Source organism: Ostrea edulis, chromosome 3 (genome assembly GCF_947568905.1).
Source record: "Ostrea edulis chromosome 3, xbOstEdul1.1, whole genome shotgun sequence".
NCBI lineage: Eukaryota > Metazoa > Mollusca > Bivalvia > Ostreida > Ostreidae > Ostrea > Ostrea edulis.
Genome location: NC_079166.1, coordinates 30,176,223 through 30,192,692, shown reverse-complemented (window position 1 = coordinate 30,192,692; position 16,470 = coordinate 30,176,223). Strand labels below are relative to the sequence as shown.

The window sequence follows — 16,470 nt, the reverse complement described above, 5'->3', positions numbered from 1 at the left end:
ATGGAAATTTCGTACTTTATATACATATTCATCATTTTCTAATAATATGACGTTTTGTTTTTATGTTCCACTATATAGTATAACTATTGCAACAATAAAACAAAGATATTTACTGTTAAAATCTAAAATAATCTATTTTTTGTATTCAAATATATTTGGTTGCTACGCAACGACACCATTATTATATCAAATATTATGAAAAAATACTGCCCGTATTTCCTCCCAAAGTTCAATGAATACGAATGTTCAAGTACTTACTTTCAATCACTAAATTTAAATGTACTTGCATTATATTTAACAAAGATGTTCTTCTTATATTCAACCTCTGAAGACTGATTCTATGTAACTATCAAACTTCAGTGGCCACGGTATGTCACAGATTTTGATGAAACTTTGTGTGTAACAATATTATGATAGATATAAAACAAAAAGGACATGCAAAGGTTTGACTTAGCAACGGTTGCCATGGAAACCGATCCTCTAACAACAGCTGGACAAGATATGTACATATATGTTATATTTTGAATAATTAAAAATTAATCGCTATTGTTATAAAAACAACAATATGGTAAAAATTATTTTGAGCTAGGTTTTGGCATACTATAAAACCTGGCCTAGCCCCATTGGCCTGGCCTGGCCTGGCCTGGCCTCAAAATTGGCCTGGCTCCAATTTTGGCCTCCAATTATGCTCGATCCCAAATTTTGGCCTGGCCTTAAAAGTTGGCCTGGCCTCAAATTTGGCCTCTAAAAAAAAATTTGGCCTCAACCAAAAAAAAATTTTTAATTCAAAATTTTGATTGATTTTATTGATTTATTATTGGTTTTAGTTTTTCAAAGTCATAGCAGATAAATGATATGTTTCTGTTGTTTTGTAAATGTGCACTTTGAAATAATCATGAACTACCACCAATCTGATTGATTTTATTGAATATCTATTGATCAGTTTATTGAATAAATCATTTTCTTTTCCCTTCATATTTGTATGTACTAGTACACACCAAAACAGATTGCACAACTAATGAAACAATTGGCATATTGATTTTGTTTCAGAATTATGATTAATTTCATTGATTTATTATTGGTTTTAGTTTTTCAAAGTTGTAGAAATAAAATGATATATGTACATTAGAATAAACATGAAATACTACCAATCTGATTGATTTTATTGATTATCTATTGATGAGTTTATTGACAAAATTATTTGCCTTTCCCTTCCTAACGTATGTACTAGTACACCAAAAAGTATACTGATGAAATGATTGATTTATTGATATTTTTTGTATTCATTATCATTCAATTTGATATCAATTTACATAATATGAAAGTGTTACAATTGTGTTGTCATTATAATGAGCAGTGCACATTCAGAACAGAGCATGTGGTCTTAATGTTTTCAATGTGCAGATACCACGCGTTTAGTGTTACTTGTTTAATTTCCAATGCATGATAAATGACATTTTAAAAAAATCAAAATAAACACAGTGAAGTGTTTGCTAGCATAATGATAATAGCCAATGAACTAAGGATTTTAGATTTGTATTTTAGTGTTCATTTATTTATACCTTACGTAGAATGAACAATGTAGATTAAAACGGATATGATGTATTATAAATATTTCTTTCTTGATTTCATAATTAAGTTTCAATATTCATTGCAAAAGTGACAAGTTCCCATGCTCTGAAGGCCTGCCCTGTCAAGAAAAAGGGAATATCTATCACCATATTAAAGGATGGTGATGAAAACTTTTGTTGAAGTTGGAAATTCCATTATACAAAAGCAATGGAGCAGTCCAACATTTGCAAATAGGGTGTTTGATACAACAGAAAATTTGGATTAGTAAATCATTGTATGATTGTGCCTAAACTAAATAACGTATACAAAATTGTCTGTCTGAATTTTCAAAATTGTGATTTTTTTTCTTCTGGTTTTGTGATAAAGCAACAGTGAAACAGAACAAATTACAATTATTACATTAAATCTGTCCACCGGCTCTCTTCTTATTTTATATCAAAGTCTGCATTAGTTAACCAAAAAAATGGTTTGTACCTCTATCTAACCACTGCAGCACCTACATCTAAGCAAATATCAGATACAGTTAAGGTAGAGACGGATAGCAACCACGTGATCAGTAAAAATCGTGTATATTCACGTGAATTTATTTTCCGGAATTCCGTACACCGTCATAGAGTAGTTGAAAAACATAAAGGGGTTCCGAAAGTACAAGTTGTTGCTGTGACTGACTCGATGATTGAGGGGGTCGTCTCGACGAAAGATAGAGACAGTTGGCCATAGTTTAGATAAGGAATACGTCAATGTAATAATAGTGGACCAAATGTTTCGTCCGTGCAGAATGGCACTTTTTACCTCACGACCATGCATAGCTGCGCTACGTAAACAATTTTACAAAGTTGTTGATGTAGCGTGATCGTGATGTCCGACTCCGAGTGCTGCGAGTTTCAATACTTTTTATTTAGTCATTGAGAGTTTAAACAAAGTTTCTTCTGAGAAGAGGAATTCGATGGATGCATTCAACGTGGACAACGAGATTATAATTTCGTTTGGTAAGTGAAAAAAATATGGCAAATTAAATTTGTATTCAACCCACTTTTCCTCTGCTATTTCACAACGTGATTTTATAATAACATCTATAAACACACAACTTGGAGATGTTTCATTTTCTTTGCATTTATATATTCCATATGTGCCCAAAATATAACTCCTACAAGCTCATGTAATTGTAAATGAATATCATGTATATGCCACATTTAAAAAAAATAGGGCTCTCACAAGTTTTTTTTTTTTTTTTTTGGGGGGGGGGGGGGGTGCACTAAATTTCTATTTGGTATACATGATAGTACTTATAGTATCTTGAAATTTCATTGACCTAAGAGATATTTCAAATCTGGGGTTTCATGTTTCACACAAGCATGCAAGTCTACAATTTAAAATATTAATATTTTGTAAAATCACAAGCCCCTTCATAGGCAAATGTATGTATTGTATGAACATAAGATATGTATGTCCTTCTCTTGACCCACACTCCGTAAAGGAGACAGGTCTGATAAATCTAGAGTTGACTTGTTTTGATATTATTAGAATGAACTGGCAGTTTATCGTATGAAAACATATCTGTCATCTCATATTGCAATATGATAATCATGATGTTTATTCACCTCATTAAGGGGGGGGGGGGGGGGTGTATGGGGTATGTACAGTTTAAATAGAAGTTAGCTATAACAATCTAAAGTAAATAACAATCATTCAGATGTACTACTACTGCAAGAGTTCACATTGCTGCACTGCACACATTTAACATAGTGTTACATATGTAATACTGATTTCAGACAATTCAGACAAGATTTTAAAAATTAACATAATAAATGTAATTTTCTATATATCAGTATTTTAAAGTTCACTGAAGATGCATTGAGACACACAATTTTAAAATTGACATTGTCTGACACAGTATAATTAATGATTAATACTGACTGTGTAAATATTAATTATGATGATTTTTCCCTAAGTGTCATCCTAAGGACCAGTGCAAGTTGAAATGGGCTTCGAGTCAACAACTTCAACAGCAATTTGCCTTGAAAATCAGCAAGAAAGGTACAGTATTTTCTAAGATAGAATTTTTTATTTTAACACCAGATATTTGTATTTGTAAAGACAATTCTTAGTATATTAAATAATCATATTCATCTTTTTTTTCAATATTTGCCCCCCAACACATTCAGTGCATATATACCGTGAACTGGGAGAAATTACAAATAGATAATGCAGTATGCATGCATTCTGAGTTATCCAATAGCGAGTTTTTGTTTCAGTGTGAGACTACAAGTAGGACTCATAAATTTATGAAGTTACATATATATTTGTGAGAGCAAGATAACTGATATGGGCCTCGAGATCCATGGGTCGAGCCACGGTGGTGGTCTAGAGGTTAGAGCATTCGCCCCGCATGCAGAAGGCCGGGGTTCGAATCCCGGCTGCGACAGACCTAAGCCGTTAAAACAGGTAATGAAAGTTCCATTGCCAAACGCTCGACATCAGATGTGAATGTCACGGGTCCTCGGATATGACCTTAAAAACGGATTCCCAGTAGGTGTGGCACGCTAAAGAACCCTCACTGCTCAATGGCCGTAAGCGCTGAGCAAAGGCCTAAATTTGAAGCCCTTCACCGGTCTTGGTGACGTCTCCATATGAGTGAAAAATGCTCGAGAGAGAGAGACGTTAAACAAGATACAATCAATCAATCGATGGGTCGCTTGGGTTGAAATTTTTCTATTGATATTGAATATAAAGTTGTTATTTAAACATATTTGGTGCACTATGCTGTATAATCATATCAATTTCTTCAAATAGGTAACCGGCGCGAGCCCCCCTAAAATTTTCAAGTTTAAGGTAAATCGTGGTATGTTGTTTAGAAAAATGTATACGATAAAAGAGCAATAATTTCCTCCACTCTCGGAGAAATAAATGTCTGACAAAACGTTTTGATTTATTGAATTACTTTTAGACCCCTGCCTCATACAGCCCCCCCCCCCCCCCCCCCCCCCCGATTACAGTTCCCGATCCGCCCCTGAAATAGCTTATAGAAACCTTCTTATTGTCATGTTCAATTCTCAGAGGTAATTTGGGATCGAATGCTTCAACATTTTAAGTTATTAAAAAGTCAATAGTTTATCTCTGCTGGCTAAATCCTTCTTCTCAATGCGCTGAGTGCAATTCATGATGTCTATGTTCCTGCTCATTCTTTCTCCTCCATACCATGCAGTATATTAAAGGGGTTGGGATGTAATGGAGACATTTGTTTTAACAAATATAAATTGTATTTCTATTTTTTGTGGGGATTTTTATGTGGGAAAACTCTAATATTAATCATCAAATGTGATGACGTATGATAAATTTATATTCTGAGTGTAGGTGCACAAAGGTCAATAACAAGAATTACAACAAAGTATAAGCTAAAATTTGAAATACATACTTTCTGTATTATATTTATTAATTTAAAAAAGGTATTACAAAGAATCTTCGAATTTCAGCAAGCTTTTTTGATGGATTGTTTACAACATCTTTTAATAATCCTTTTTCTTACGAAAATGTGTAGTTTGTAAAAAGGGGGTGGGGTTAGGAATTTTTTGCTAGTTCCATATTGAACCCCATTATGGTGTATAATTTTTTTCTTATATTTAACTTACTAATAGACTAACCACTTAATGAAATAAAATAAGAAATTTGATGGGTAATTTTTTTGCAGCTAAAGCAAAAGTATGACCCTGTGTGCAAATATTGTGCACTATTTTAAGGTAATAGGCCAATGTAGCTTTGTTGAAATAATGTTGTTGCATGTTAACAATGATTGCTGAACTTGAAATTGATGTGTAATATACAATTATGTGAAAGGTTGTTTGAAACCATATATGACAAGTTATGATCCTTTTTACAATAAAAATGTTATAGCTCTATTTGTATATTGCTCTCTACTTATTTTTCTTCACTTTTTACGCTTTGCAAAGACTAAAGAAGGTGCTATTAAAATTGCCATATTTCTTAAAAACAAGGTCGATTACCAACATTGATTTTTTAATATGTTTTATATCAAAGCTTCATCATAAACATATATCGAAATTTAAAAAATTCAATGGTTAATTTTTTTAGCATCAACCTATCAATCTCTACCTTAATGCTCATAATATTATGTTATAATGGAGAAAAAAGGTTTATGCATCTACACGTTCACAAAGTACAGCTTTAATTTTGTTCTTAATGTTTTAGACTGTCATCAAAATCATCTTTCATTCTGATAATTATCGAAAATAAACGTTCTGTGCAGAGCTGTGTGACATTTCAAACCATATATCAAAGATTAACCTCAACCTTGACTTCCTGTCAAGACCGGTACTGTAGAACTGATATCCCATTACAGTACTAGTGTAACTTGTTTATTTCAAATAGTTTAAACAGATATGAATTATAATTTATCAAAGTTGTAGTTTCAAATCTTTATGATTTATGGTAGTATTGTTATACCTAGATATCAAACTCATTGTTCTTATCAATGAGAGTGATGAAGGCGGTACACTACATTACAGTGTGTGAGGTGTGATGATTCATCATTAAACTAGTGTGAATTTGTTTTTTAAATTCATTATCAATAAGTGAAGTGGATCATTAGAAAAATGAGAATTTTCAATGTGCATATTTACAAAACAACACAAACATATTATTTATGTTCAACAATTTTGAAAAATCAAAACCAATAATAAAACAATGAAATCAATCATAATTCTGAAAAAATCAATAAGCCAATCATGTCATTGGTTCCCTATCCTTTTTGGTGTGTACTAGTACATATGTTAGGAAGGGAAAAAATTATTTAATCAATAAACTGATTAATAGATATTCAATAAAATCAATCAGATTGGTGGTAGTTCATGATTATTGTAATGTGCATGCACATTCACAAAATAACACAAACATATCATTCATGTTCAACAATTTTGAAAAAACAAAACCAATAATAAATCAATGAAATCATTCATAATTCTGGAAAAAAATCACTAAGCCAATCTTTCATTAGTTATGTATACGTTTTTTGGTGTATACTAGTACATACAGGTATGAAGGGAAAAGAAAATGATTTGATCAATAAACTGATCAATAGATATTCAATAAAATCAATCAGATTGGTGGTAGTTCATGATTATTTTAAAATGCACATTTACAAATCAACAGAAACATATTGTTTATGTGCTATGATTTTGAAAAACTAAAACCAATAATAAATCAATAAAATCAATCAAAATTTTAAATTAAAAATTGTTTTTTGGTTGAGGCCAAAAACAATTTTAGAGGCCAAATTTGAGGCCAGGCCATCTTTTCAGGCCAGGCCAAAATTTGGGATGGGGCATAATTAGAGGCCAAATTGGGGCCAGGCCAATTTTGAGGCCAGGCCAGGCCAATGGGGCCAGGCCAGGTTTTATAGTATGCCCTAGGTTTTAGCTTTTAGATTTTTTTTTGTATTTATTTAATCCTTGAAAACAATAGAAATAATTATTTTTATGATGTATAAGGGTTGATATATGTAATTTATAGAGAGGGATAAAATATATTTGCCCAGTCATTTGGTGTAAACTCACATGCTAGTAAAATGTATTGAATCTGACTTTAAAAAAGTACAGAAACACATTTGTGGAGAAACCAAAGATAAACACATAAACCAGTACTTTCCTCTGGTGCAGAAACCAAAATACACCAGAAAGAGTTATTGCCCTTTGTAACACTCTCTTGTATTGGAGATATGAACAGCCTTCATTTGTTTTCAGTATGGCAGGAGTTTTTATTCAATTTGTTCTTCAGAAGTTTATCAATATCAGATGATCTTTGTTCACTTAATTCACTACCACGATCTTTATCTTCAATTGTGCTAAAGGATTCCGGTTTATTTCGTGGAATACAAATCCGTTTGATTTTTGCCATAGTCACCGGACTCTAGCATCCAATCGTCTACGTATTCGTAGAAAAAGTAAATGTTGTGGAATTTGACGCTTTATTGCATCACATCCGACTAAAAAAATGACCAGGGAACCAGAAGGCTGACAGACATATTCATAGAAAATATGAAAAAGCCCTGCCTGTTGCCGTGTTGGAACTTGTATTGACGTAAGTATTCTATTTGATTTAGAATCCAAATTCTAAAGTAAAGGCTGAATAAAATGTATCAGAAAATTTGGCTTATACTAAACATATGAGAACCCCAATTTATTTTATACTGCCAGCCAGGCTAGTCAGCTATAGTGGTATACATGTAGACCGAACATTGTAAGTAGTCTTGTCATTTACTACATGGGTGTACAATATAGAATACTAGTTAAGTATGTCCCCTACCTAGCATTCACTCAGGGAGTTTCCTATCACATTTACACAGAGTTCAGGATCTGTAAAATTGGGGAATACTTATAAAATCATGTTTCATGTGGACATTTTCAAAAGGACTAGGCTTAATTTATGATAATACATGTAATCCTAAGTGATGATCTGTATCTCTCTCTCTCTCTCTCTCTCTCTCTCTCTCTCTCTGACTGTCAAGTTTACAATAAAAACAAACATGTGAATGTCCTTTTGCATTCTAGATAAAGATTGTTAAAATCATATATATTGGTGAGCCAGGCTATCTTCAAGTTTGTTTACCTGTGGTAAACCTCACTAATATGTAATGGTTCTAATCTACAGAAGAAATCACAAAAATACTATTATGATTTAAAGTTTTCTCATCTCTGTAATTATGAACTTTAGGACACTTGATTTGGAAAAATTAAATGATGAAAGTAGGGGGAAATTGATGATTTTGAATTGGGTCCTGTAACTGGGCCCTCAAATTTTAATACATGTAGGTCCTGTCAACTGAAGTAAATCAAAAAATATTTAAATGTAAATTGTAAATATTCAAATACTTTTGAATTCTTGCTTTTTCATCCAATAATCACATATTTTGGCCAAAGTACATGACCACTATTTTATGTAATTAATGTGTGCTTTTCTGTGTTTCAGCTGTATGAGCATCATACTGTGCAAATCACCTAAAGATGGAGTTGACCAAATTGCTGACTTTGAGGAGGTAAATATTCAGCATTAATACATACACATTGAGTGCATAATTTGAAATTCAAATTTGAATCCCAGTATTATAAATAATAAAACAAATTAATAGATGTGGGGAATGTGGTACATTGGGTTTAGTGTCTTGGTTATAGAGCCTGCATGGAAACTGAATTCTCTAGAATAATCACATGAGACCATCCATTTTTTTATGCAACATGATGACTTGAAACGTTTTCATCACAACTTCCTAAAAAAAATTATACTTCACTTAGCATACTCAAAAAGACTAGTTGTTTTGTTGCCAATGATGCACATATATATGTACACATGTATATGAGCTCAGTATCATTTGTAAAAATGATTAATTCTAATTAGGTCAATGTTGAGAATCACTCAAGTGACCTACATATTGCTATTTGTCTGCGTCAGTCATCATAAGACGTTAATTGAACATTAATATTTTTTCTTGATAACCACCCTTCCAATTCTTTTCAAATTTCTTTTAAGCATCTTTGGGACAAGGGGAACATAGATTGTAAATCTAAGGACTCTGGATTGACGGTACTTTTAAAAATGCTTTATACCAAAATTGAGAATCTTGTTTTAGAACCAGGGTTTGATTTCTTCAATGTTATGGATAAAACTTTTTAAGATATACACTTCATCAAATTGTAGAGTTGGGGAGGGGGGGGGGTTATAAGTGTATTTGACATTTATTTGTGTCCAAATTATGCAATTAATACTGCGAACTTCAGTAGTAGTCTGTTTTTAAAACAACAGACACCTAGAATTAAAAGCACAATGAAAGCATACATGTGATAAGGGGGGGGGGGGGAGAGAGAGAGGGGTAACTTCATAATATTGCCTAAAAATTCTTGACAAGTAGTTTTTTTTTAATCCAAAGCTGAAGAAGGAAGGTGGCAAGGGTTGATCTTTCAGTTCTATTCATCTGTTGACTTTTAACATTCATGACAATGCTTTTTTTAAAAAAAAAGATGAGGGGAACAGCCCATCTATAGAACTATATGTAACCAACTTTGTAATAATAAAAGGGGGCAGATCCATTGTTCAAATGTTGTTATGTGCCTGCTGATTGTTTTTGTGCTCATTTGAGTAATTTAAGTGCAAGAAGAGCTGTAAGTTGATGTACACAAAATTTAACTTTCAAAACATTGAATCACATGCAAAACAAATATTTTAACAAAAATTTACACTAGAGATGCCAATTCGAGATAATTAACATGCTTTGTTTATTGGCATCTGGTGTACATTTAGCAACAAGTACTTTTGTTCATTGTAAAACGATAAATTGATAATGTACCTGTATGCGTTGGTTGTACGTGTGTTTTTAGGCATATCTTATTGCATGTTTTGTTGTGTTTGGTTGTCGAAAATATTGATAGAAATTAATAATGAAGAATTGCTGATATACTAAGGACATCATGATTCTGATCTAAAGAAATTGAGGACTAGTTAATATTTACATACTTTGTTACATCATGATCATACATTGCTTGCAAGAAAAACACACAAGGGCCACATACATGTGACTAAGACATTTTGTTCAGTTATACTGTTTTCAAGTCATTACACTTAATTCTTAGAAAAATTCCTTAACTGGCAATTGATTGCAATCAGAAATTGCAAATTTTCTATTTTTGCATTACTTGACACCATCAAATGAGGCCAGCAATGTGCTGCGCGCTCCCTGTAATCAGGGGGAAATAACTCATATAGCATTGTGAAAAATGTAGCTCATTGATTATTCATATACGTTTGAAATATTTCATTGTTATACAAGATTTTTTTACAATAACTATTGAAAAAGACTCGAACACAATTTATGTTCATGTTATGCATAAATCTTATCAAATCATTGACTTCGTAAAATCTTATGACCTCACAGGAGGGTGGAACTACCTTAAATAAAGCTGAATGCTTATGAAGGAAAAGCAGAAAGGGGTACCAAAATTGCGAATTTCGAAAACACAGGGTTGTGAATGTGGGTCCAAAAGAGTCATATAGTGTATAACATGGATTTCATACCCCTTAGAGCTATAGTGATACTTTGAATTTTTTGAAATTTGATTAATACTCAGGTAACCAATAAGGTCTGTGGACCTCTTGTTAATTTATGAGTATTAACACTATTAATAGTTCTTCAATACAGCATAAACACATGTATACAAACTGTATCAAAACAGAACATCCTTTAGGCCAATTCAACTTAATTAGTAAGATTATCATCCAGGGTCACCAAAAAGTGTGGGGCAGGTGGGAAGATTTTATTTTTTTAATTTTTTATTTTCTGAGAAATATATTGATGACAAACACGTTTCTGTCAACAGAAGTGCATAATTTAATGCCAGATATATAAATCTATGCTTATTTCACAGATGATTTTTGAGGGGCGGGTGGGGATGATAATCTATCAATTAAGTAATTAATTAAGTGGTAAAATTACTATTCTAGCATCATGAATGATCTTGTACATGTAAATTTAGTTTAATCAAATTGAATTAGGTGTGTACTGTATGAAAATGTGAAAAATAAGATGAACTTTTCAATATTTGTTCAACACATTTTTTAGAACTTGAAGAGCAGAAGATGCATTCCATGACACTTATATATTATAGAAGACAAAGGAGAGCTCTTGAGAATGGAAAAAACCCTGCGAGTTTTACAGTCAATGAACACACCTCACGACACAAGTCCATCCTGATTCAGTAAACTGGTAGTCTATTCTTCTAAGGACACACCATGACTTAGTTAAGATCACGTTTTGGTGTCAGAAGACTAATGTAACTAAAACATTGCAAAATTAACCTGCAAGTGTCTTATGTGAGCCTACTGAATAAGGATTCATTACTGAACAGTTGAAGGAAAATCACTATTATAATGATTTTTTTAAAAAGATGATTGAGTTGTTTGGATAACATTGTGATCCATGTTTGTTGAATAAACAACTGCAAAAATGGGTTGTTCCGTGTTAATATTATAAATTTACTAATTACTGGTATGTCAAAATAGATTACAGTAACACTGAACAAACTTCAATAAATTTTAAAGTTTCATGCAGTTTCTGCAGTAGAAAATGACACCTATTGATTTTCTGGTTCAAAGGTCACCAGGTGCAATACAATACTCTGTACAATTGATGTCTGACCAGTTTCTTCAGAACCCTTTGATTGATAGTGATATTTCATACAGGGGATGGTCACTGGTAGTATATGACCCCCATTGATTATCAGGTCAAAAGAAAAAAATGGCAGGGGCCTCCGAGGCCGAGTGGTTGGAGCATAGCGTTCAAAATCACACGGCCTCTGTCGGCGCGGGTTCGAATCCCGCTCGCGCCGGTAAGTGAGAAAGTTTCCCAGTTTACTTTCGGAAGGTCGGTGGTCTCTTCCCAGGTACATTGTATCTGGGTTCTCACTTTCACCAATAAACACTGGGCACCACCAGATAACTGAAAAATGGTTGAGTGTGGCGGAAAATATCAATAAATCAATCAATTAAAAATGGCTAGGTGCAATGTAGCTAGTACTCTATGCAATGGTGTCCCCCAATATCTTGGGCCTGCTGTTCAATTATGATATTTCATATATTGGTTGGTTATGAATAGTAGATGACCCTAATGATTTCCAGGTCAAAGGTCAGCAAATACAAGGCAGTACAATGAACAATTTATTGGTATCTACCCAATATCTTGAGAAGACTTTTTTTATAGTTATTGATAATAGTTTACATGGCAATACAGTACATGTAATATAGCTCGTTTATGGAAATGATTGCAAAATCCACTTGGTGTTTGGGGAGGGGGGGTACTACTGGATTACAGTTTATGTTTACATGGGTTTTTTTAATCACTCTAACTAATTTTTATTAATATGTTAAACTTCTCCATGTTTATTTTTGAAATATCAATTGCTCATATTGTTCATTTTAACTGAAAATGGTGTAGGTTGTGTTATTTGTCATTAGTATGAATTTTTGGCAAAATGCCCAAATCTACAGTTTTCGTACTACAATAGATCAATTGTACTACGTTTCACCATTAATCTTTTTATATACATTAAGAGTCTTTGATATGGACATCCTTTGATGACAATTGATTATACTGTATGTATTTTCCAAATTATCTAAATTCATCAACAAAATCCAACAAAAAATCCCTTTTTGGCAAAATGCCCAAATCTACAGTTTTCGTGCTACAATAGATCTATTGTACTAAGTTGCACCATTAATCTTTTTATATACATTAAGAGTCTTTGATATGGACATCCTTTGATGACAGTTGATTATGCTGTATGTATTTTCCAAATTATCTAAATTCATCAACGAAATCCAACGAAAAATCCCTTTATGGCAAAATGTCCAAATCTACAGTTTTCGTGCTACAATAGATCTATTGTACTACGTTTCACCATTAATCTTTTTATATATATTAAGAGTCTTTGATATTGACATCCTTTGATGACAGTTTGATTATGCTGTATGTATTTTCCAAATTATCTAAATTCATCAACGAAATCCAACGAAAAATCCCTTTTTGGCAAAATGCCCAAATCTACAGTTTTCATGCTACTACAGATCAATTGCACTACGTTTCACCATTAATCTTTTTATATATATTAAGAATCTTTGATATGGACATCCTTTGATGGCAGTTGATTATGCTGTATGTATTTTCCAAATTATCGAAATTCATCAATGAAATCCAACAAAAAATCCCTTTCTGGCAAAGTGACAAATTATAATACATTGGTACAGCGGTCAGTAACACACTCTTTACCATAGATGGATATATATATCATAAATAAGGAGGGAAATTTATGGGGAATCGAGATTTATGGAGAAAATTAGTTGTCTTTTTTAATTTTTTATATACCACATGGACAAAACATGGGCAAAACGGGCTGAATTTTGCAGTTCAATTAACCCTGATAGACTGCTGTCGGTTTCCATGGCAACGGATGGTAGAAATTTGGTGGTGGGGTTGAAATTATGTAAGATGGTGCAAGTAAAGTTAATACTGTGAAAATCAAAGAAATCTGTGACATTGAGTGGCCAGACCCTATCTGATTTCTTTGATTTTTACATAGAATTGATCTTAAAACCTATTTCTAGACATAATTCTTGATACTGGGTTGTTCCGAAAGGGGCATGCGTTGACCAATATCTGTCTATCGACTGGAACTTCTCAGCAGACATGCATAAGATAATGCACAAAAATCTGGAAAAAAGAGATTTCTTTATACTAAGCCCCAAATACTGATGTATTCTCAGAGCTTTTGAATATTCAATTGGCTCTGTAAATGTTTTTCTATAATCAAGGCCCTCTGAAAATTATGCGTTTAATTACTTATGAAATTTTATCAAGGGTAATTATAGTACACATTTGATACATGTGTTAGATGCACAGCCAGATTAATTTTTGTAAAGGTAATCTTATTAAGGTAGCTCCTTACATTTCATTTCATCTGATAAATTCTATCAGAATTGTGTTTATTATACAGACAAACATTCCAGCAAAAGAAAACAACAAAAAATAAAGGTCAAATCACATTAGATTGACTAAACCAGCCTATCAAACATATATACCCCATCATCTGTTAATAGTTTTTTAGCATTATTACCAATTATGATATTTTTATCTACAACTTGTGTAAAAATAGTACAATAGTCATTATATTACACATGGTTGTTCTAATTATTTGCCTTAAAGTATATATACATTTGTTTTTATGAATGGAAAGCACTAAAAGACAATTTTACATAATATATGCCTCATTCTCACGAAAATTGTACAACAAGAATCATAGAGGAAATTAGACATCATGTCATTTTTATGGAAATTCCTCTGACACAAACATTTAAATTTGATACTAAATTAAGGATAAACATCTGCTTAACAAACAACAATAAACAAAATCACATGTCATCACATTTATTTTTATCCCAGTGCCAATAATGTAAAGGTACCCCCAATGAAATCGACAATGAGAATCATTGCAAAAATTAAACATAACGGCACTTTAATGCATTTTTTTTTCTGACCAAAGCATACAATTCTTATACTTAGTTATGAATAAACATCTGCTTAACAGAAAACAATAAAAGAATCACATGTCTTCACATCTATTCTTATCCCAGAGCCAATAATGTAAAGGTACCCCCAATGAAATCGACAACGATAATCATTGCAAAAATTGAACATAACGGCACTTTAATGCATATTTCTCTGACCAAAGCATAAAATTCTTATACTTAATTAAGAATAAACATCTACTTAACAGAAAACAATAATAAAAAAAATCACATGTTTTCACATTTATTATTATCCCAGAGCCAATAATGTAAAGGTACACCCTTAAAATTGACAACAAGAATCATTGCAAAGATTTAACGTAACGACACTTTAATGCATAATTCTCTGACCAAAGATAACATCTTTATATTTAATCAAAAATAAACATCTCAAATGAAATCTAATTTTGATAATACGTTGCATGAACTTTGCTTCATTCAACATAAACAATGTATGTGTATTACATGTATATGGCTCATTTTTACATCACATGAACAGCCTTTGAGAAATTGATACATATATACAGTATGCATATATATAAAAACACACGATCTAAATTTTGTAAGCACAACATTTAAAAAATAACAGTCTTATAGATTTGACAAATACTGTACAACTTTTTCAACGACAGATTTTGACTTTGACACTCTCGGTTTCTTACAATCTTGCAAGTTCTCACTAAACACATTATGAATACCATTGTTAGGATCTCGTAAGTAAATAACCTTCAGTTTAGGCAATGATAAAGTAAGTCGCACAAGTTTCTTTTGTGTTATAGTCGAAATAACTTTATCTGTAACAAGAGGGTCCAAAGATTATTTACATTTATAATAAGACAAGTCAAATATGTCCTCATTCTTACACTGTGATTTTAACTTCAAGGTAAACAATTTCTGGAGTGATAGTACACCCCCAATGGCATTATGGACATCATAGGTCTCTCCTAAAAGTTTCTGAACAACATTATCTTGCTTATAGTTTCCAACTTCAGTTTTTGGGATGACCTTTCTCGCAAGCTTCAGTGTGTCAATACAACCTTGAACTGCTTCCTCAAAATCCTTTAAAAGGCTATGTCTATTTAACTGGTGCAATAGAACTAGAATGTCAAATTTTGAATGATGTGTCCTATCAGAATTGCATTTGGAAAGTGTGACAGGAATTTAATAAAATTGTGAAGTCCGTCAGCTGTTGTTGTTGATTCTGCACTTTGGCCTTAATGCTTGAGGACACCTCCAACATATGTAAGTCCTGATGATAAAAAATCAGAATAACTTTATTTTTATGCATATACCAAATGTTCTGTAGAAGAAAGAAACAGACCAGTGAATTAACATGACTAGTTCATTTTATGTTCAAAACTGACATTTTATGTTCAAAACTGACCTGTCACATCTGATGCTGGAATACTCATGCTGCAAGTCGGTTTCATGTACACATTGAAAGTATCTTCTTCACAAACACAAGCTATCTGGATAATTTCTGATGTTCTGGCTGATATGAGAAAATGGTAAATTTCTTAAAACTCTTTCAAATGTCTCTAAATTTAAATCTTATACTTAACAATAAATTTGAAAGATTTTACACAAACCTAGTCCAGTTATTTCAAGGTCAAAAAATATTGATGGACTGCAATGAAAAGACACTTTAGTAGGCTCAATGTTGATGTCCTGTAAATCAACAGATTCCTCCAGCCCAATCTTTGAACAATATATTTGTGTATACATGCAACTGTTAACTAGTTCCTCTACTAAATATTATCAATACAGAGTTTAAAGATT

At 32.3% G+C, this 16,470-nt stretch overlaps 1 pseudogene; it reads right to left on the bottom strand.

Annotated features, from left to right (window-relative positions):
• Window positions 1-15,065: 15,065 nt before the first annotated feature.
• On the bottom strand, window positions 15,066-16,416 carry LOC130053526 (uncharacterized; annotated as a pseudogene).
• Between the last annotated feature and the right edge of the window lie 54 nt (window positions 16,417-16,470).